Below are 5,904 nucleotides of genomic sequence, written 5' to 3' on the forward strand. Positions count from 1 at the left end.
TTAAACTGAATCTATGTACCCAAACCCGTGAAAAGGGCTTTCCAAAATGCGGAGGTAAATTTTACATCCCTATATGAAACCACCACTTTTGGTATACCATGTAACCAGAATATTTCCTTCATAAATATATCTACAATTTCAACAGTTTTATATGTAGATTTGATCAGTATAAAGTGAGTTGTTTTGCTCAATTTATCCACCACTACCATGATGGAATCATTTTTCTTTTTAGATCTAGGTAGACTTGTAATAAAATCTAAAGTAATCATATCCCATTTCCATTCAGGAATAGATAGTGGATGGAGTAAACCAATAGGGTGTTGGTGTTTTGCCTTACCTTGTTGGCAATCCAGGCATTTAGCCAAATACTCAATGATTTCCTTTCTCATACCTAGCCAGAAGTAATCTTTTTTTATCGCAGAAAATAACTTTTGATATCCAGGGTGGGAAGCATACAGGCTTCTATGAAATTAATCCAACATAAATTTCTTAACAGAGGTTTGGTTAGGAACATATATCCTACCTCTAAAGGTCAACAAATTATCACTATTTATGCCATAATCAGATTGTTTCCCATTTTTTTGTCCGTGATTGGTCTACTTCCATAAGAATTTGTATTCAGGGTTTTTATGAGTAGATTCCTTAATTTTATCAGAAAAATTTGATTCTATTTGACTGTAAGAAATCTCATACACACAATGTAGTTTTTTTCTTAGCACATCAGCCACACGATTCTCTTTCCCCTTAAGATGTCTTATGTCAAAGTCAAATTCACTTAGAAAAGAAGTCCACCTAGCTTGGTGTGCATTTAAATTAGGTTGTTTGAAGAAACTCGTTAAACTATTGTGATCATTCATTAAAATGAATTTCTTTCCCAATAAATAATGTCGTCATACCTTTAGGGTGTGAACTAATGTAGTTAGTTCCAATTCATAAGAAGAATATCATTGTTCATGATATTTCAATTTGTGTGATTCATACGCTATTACTCTACATTCCTGTGTCAAAAGTCCTCCAACGTTTCTTGACAAGCATCTATGCAAACGATAAACTCTTTTTCTGGATCCACCACTTTCAATATGAGGGTTGTGGTAAAAGAGTGTTTCATATGTTCAAAACTCTATTGACATTCCACTATCCACTTGAAATGTCTTCCCTTTTTCTGTAGAGAAGTTATAGGGTAAGCGATTCTAGAAAACTCCCCAATAAAATGATTATAATATCTAAGCATAAGAGATTGAATGTATGCAACATTTTTGGGGACGGGCCATTCCATGACAGTTTTAATCTTCTCGGGATCCACAATTATGCCTTTAGATGAAATGATGTGTCCCAAGTATTGGATTTGGTCTTTGTAAAAATCACATTTGTTGTATTTAGCATAGAGTTGGTTTTCTTGCAATGTTTGCAATACTATCCTAAAATGTTTTTCATGCTCCTCCAATTTCTTTGAGTAAATCCGGATATCATCATTAAACATCAAAACAAGTTTGTCTAAGTAAGGATGGAATATACAATTCATCAGACTCATAAATGTCGTTGGGGCATTAGTAAGCCCAAAGGGCAACACCACAAATTCATAGTGACTGTAGTGAATCTGTAATGTTGTCTTACAAATGTATTATTCCTTTATTCGTATATGATGATATCCTGATCATAGATCTATTTTCGAGAATACACTAGCACCTCTAACCTAATCAAATAGGTCATCAATTCTTGGTAGAGGGTATTTATTTTTTATGGTTAGCTTGTTCAGCTGCCTATAGTCAATACATAATTGCAGAGTACCATCTTTTTTCCTTACAAATAATACAGGGGCTCCCCAAGGTGACACACTTGGGTGGATGTAGCCTTTATCAAGGAGCTCCTGTAGTTGCATTTTGAGTTCTATTAACTTAGGTATACTCATACGATAAAGATTCCTTGATATAGGGGTTGCTCCTAGGACTAACTCTATGGTAAAGTTGATGTCTCGCTTAGGTGTCATCTCAGGTATCTCTTCCAAAAATACATCAATAAATTCTTGAATAACTGGCAAGTTTTCCAAAGAAATTGTCTTATCCTTAGAATTAGTATAGCCCACCTGCATGACATAAATTTGACAACCTTTCCGAATGCATTTTCCTAACTGGTTAGCAGTAATAGGTCACAATTTGATAGCTCTTTTAACACCTTGAATCTCTTGTCTAATGCCTCTTTCAGTGAGGAAACTAATAGTTTTATCCTTGCAATTCACCAGGGACCAATGCCTCTCTAACCAATCCATTCTAATCAACACATTGTAGGATCCTAAGGGTAACATGTTTAAATCCACTCTAATTTGTTGTCCTGCTATTTCAATAGGACAGTTCTCTACCTTAGCAGTCACCCTTCTTTTGGCTCCAGTAGCCAATTTCACTAACCAAGGGTTTTTGAATTTAATCATCTACAAATGACACAATTCTACTATCTTTAGCCTGACATAACTCAAGCTTGCACCTGGATCAATTAAAATAGAAACATAATTATTAGCTACTTTACCTTCAAATTCTATCATTGTGGGTTGATATTTAGCTTGATTATCATCCAAGGTTGCATTAATTCTTAGTATGTTCTTTTCCACCTCCCTAATTGTAGAAGCTTCTTGTATATTCGTAGTTTGTTCTGTCTCGATATGGTGGGGACAATTTTTATAGTAATGGGGATCCCCACATCCCCAGCATTGCAAAGGATGTTTTTGTTGCTGAATGGATTCTGGTTTGCTTGCTACTTCAATTTGTCTGGTTTTAGTTTGCAATCCAAATTTTTGTTGATTCTTCCCTGGGAACTTATTTTGCTGTTTTAGATGCATATTTTTCCCACCAGTGGCTTTTTCATTTTTATTATTTGGAAACCTTTTCAGTCCATTTTTGTTTAACCCACTTCTGCTACTTTCTCCCTTTTGCTTCATTTGCTGATATAAAATTTGGGCCTTTCAAATGGCCTCATCCATTGTTTTTGGGTTATCAAATTCCAGCTTCTCCTTCATGAAGATAGGTAAACTACTGATGAAACATTGCACTTTAGATTTCTCTTCCCAAATATATGGAACATATCTTAGTAAGGATGTAAACTTAGTTACAAATTCATCCATAGATAACTGGCCTAGTCTCAAATCATGAAGCCCTTTTGCTTATTCATCGGAAAACTGTTTCATCAAGTATTTATCCTTGAAATGTTTTTGGAAGTCACTCCAAGTTATTTCTTGTTCCTCAATTCCCTGGACAATCTTGATTTCTTCCCACCACAGGGTGGCTTTACCTTGTAATTGGTAAATTGCCAATCTGGCCTTTAAATTATTATCATATTCATAAATTTGAAAGTACTTATTCATGTTAATTAGCCAAGCCTCAACTGCTTCCTCGGCCACACCATCAAATGTCAGGTTTTTTATCTTCTTGAACTCTCCTTGAAGTTTAACCTTCTACCTCTTAGTTCCTTTATCACTTGAAATGCTATCTGACCTTCCCTTATCATCGTTTTGTCCTCCAAATTCTATATTATCTTCCCTATGACGAAATGATTTTATCTTGTTCCCATTACCAAGACTTGGATTTGGTTCTTGTTGATTATGTCTATCCGACAGTCTGTTCAAAATTCTCTCTTGTTCTTCACTCAGTCTTTCATTATTAGCTCTTAAATTAGTCATTTCAGCTCGCAACTGTCAAATTGTTTCCAACAGTGTTGCATTAGCTTGATGAGACTCCTCTACTAATTGCACCCACATCTCATGATTAGCTTTGACATAGGCTGCACCTAGTCTTGTCGGTGGTCCAGTTCCTCTCCACATCTTGTTTCTCACTCTATGCACATTAACAAATTTGTTACTCCTTAGTTTCCCAAATTGGCCATAGTGTTGAAACCATGGCTCAGATACCACTTGTAACATGTTCCAAGATACCCATAAAAAAATTTATTTACTTATAAAATGTACCATAATTGAAACTACATTCAAATAGTTCCACCATATAAAGCTCAAAGCTAATATTCTGCATTTCTAGCTGTAGGCACTTAATTAATTCTTTTGAAATAATGTTTTTGGTTAGTTAACATTTGGTTGGGGTTATTCGTTGATTTCATACCTTTATATACCTTATTTAGCCCTTAATGTTTAAAAAATGGTGCATGGATATACAATCACGAACTTAATTATCGAGTACAAATATTTATTTGTTTAGTAGTTCTTAATAAGTGTGCCACCTACCCCAAAACAATTGGTTTCACATCCACCTTCCATCTACGCATTTCTTGATCATACAGTAGGGGTGGTGAGGGTTTCGTTGGGGTAACCAACTCACTCCCGAGTTTCGAGATTAGTCCTTCATTCTACAACTCTCACTAGGGTTTCTGGCTATGAAACCTGCCTCCATGGCGCCGAGGATTCTTGCCCCTCTAGTCACTTTTGACTTGTAGGTAACCTCACAACTACACAGTTTTGCAAAGTTTCCTTTTTGTCCACACTTCTTTAGTTTCCTTCCGTGATTGTTTTCCTTGTCATTCTCATGACCTTCGCAAGTATTCACAACAAAGACAAGTGTGATTTCACTAGCGAGGAGTAGAATGGAACTTGAGACGTCTCTCCAGGTATTGGTGGTTAATTAGCTCTTGTTCACTATGAATTAAATTTCAACGTCTTCTACCCTTAATGTGGTTCTTTTTGTTGCAGGGTTTGGAGTTGCGCATCAAGACTTGGGTCATTGTACAGGTAATAACCCCAAGCCGAGCATAAATTCTTTATGAATTTTTATTTATGTTGAAAAACCCTTGGCATGGACTAATAGAGGCTCATCCATTTTGCAGTTTGGATTTCTTCGAATTTTTCTTTGATGTGAGATTTATGGCAAGGGTTGCACTCAATTTCTCATTACTCTCTTCCTCTTCCAGGTTTTTACTCCTTCTCGAGACTTGTACGGGGGTTCCAGTTTTTTCCCCTAAATTTGGGGTTTGTACTTTGTTTCCTCTTGGATATGTACATGGGTTGTTCTGCAAATTTGAGGAAACCCTACTAGGTCGTAGCTCCTCATTATAATGTTGTTATTTATTATCGTTATTATAGAGTTATTCTACTTGCTATCTTTCGACACGACTACAATTACATTGACTTTAATATATTTCTTTTGTTTCTCAAAAGAAGTTACCAGTTTTCTGGTTAGGGTATTCCATTTTAACTGGTTCTAAATCTAAATATTACGTTGTCATGTGACATACATGGGGTTTATTTCTGTTGTTATGTTTTTAATGGACTCTGAACGGTTCTAATTTCCTTATTCTTGGTTATGAAGTAAAGGTTGGAACAAATATATATTTTTGAAATTGTTTCCTTTCTACTCCGGTTGAAGCACTCATACTTCTTTTAAGAGAATTTATTTGAACCTTACTAAAGTAAGTTTTATTGCTTCATTATTAGAACTGTATTATGTTTGTTTACAAATAAAGAACTCCCTCATGAAGTTTTCTTTCATATGTGAATGATTTCTATAATTCCAACACCGGAATATTTATTAGAATTTCAAACTGTTATTTCATTTATTTTTTGTGCAATCCACAAATGTCTTTTTGCTATACATGACCGTATTTAAGGTTTTTTCATTTATGTTGACAATTTCAAGTCAGGTTACTTCAATGTCTTCTTGTCAACAACTGGCTGTGAGCGAGACCTGGATTACTTGGGACTTGCTCACCACCCTTAGGGTGTTTAATTAGAAGTTTTCCTTTCCTGTTCTAGACTGCTTTCGACAAACCTTGGGTTTATTGTTCCAAAGCTTAACCATAACCTATGTTCTTGTTAGTTCTATGTAAGTTTTTTTCACGAATATTTCCTTGTGTCGACCTTCCAAAGACCACAGTTCTAACTTTCTCATGTTATATTTGTTATCTTTTTATATA

At 35.2% G+C, this 5,904-nt stretch overlaps 1 long non-coding RNA gene across 1 annotated transcript; it reads left to right on the plus strand.

Moving 5' to 3' along the window:
• The first annotated feature begins 4,289 nt into the window (after positions 1-4,289).
• LOC149166660 (uncharacterized) lies at positions 4,290-5,260 on the plus strand. Its single transcript, XR_016260450.1, has 3 exons — positions 4,290-4,602; positions 4,685-4,723; positions 4,903-5,260. It is a non-coding gene; the product is annotated as an uncharacterized LOC149166660 (long non-coding RNA).
• Positions 5,261-5,904: the final 644 nt, after the last annotated feature.

Source organism: Pinus tabuliformis, chromosome 5_1 (genome assembly GCF_031772625.1).
Source record: "Pinus tabuliformis cultivar Carrire ecotype Pingquan chromosome 5_1, CPIR1, whole genome shotgun sequence".
Taxonomy (NCBI): domain Eukaryota; kingdom Viridiplantae; phylum Streptophyta; class Pinopsida; order Pinales; family Pinaceae; genus Pinus; species Pinus tabuliformis.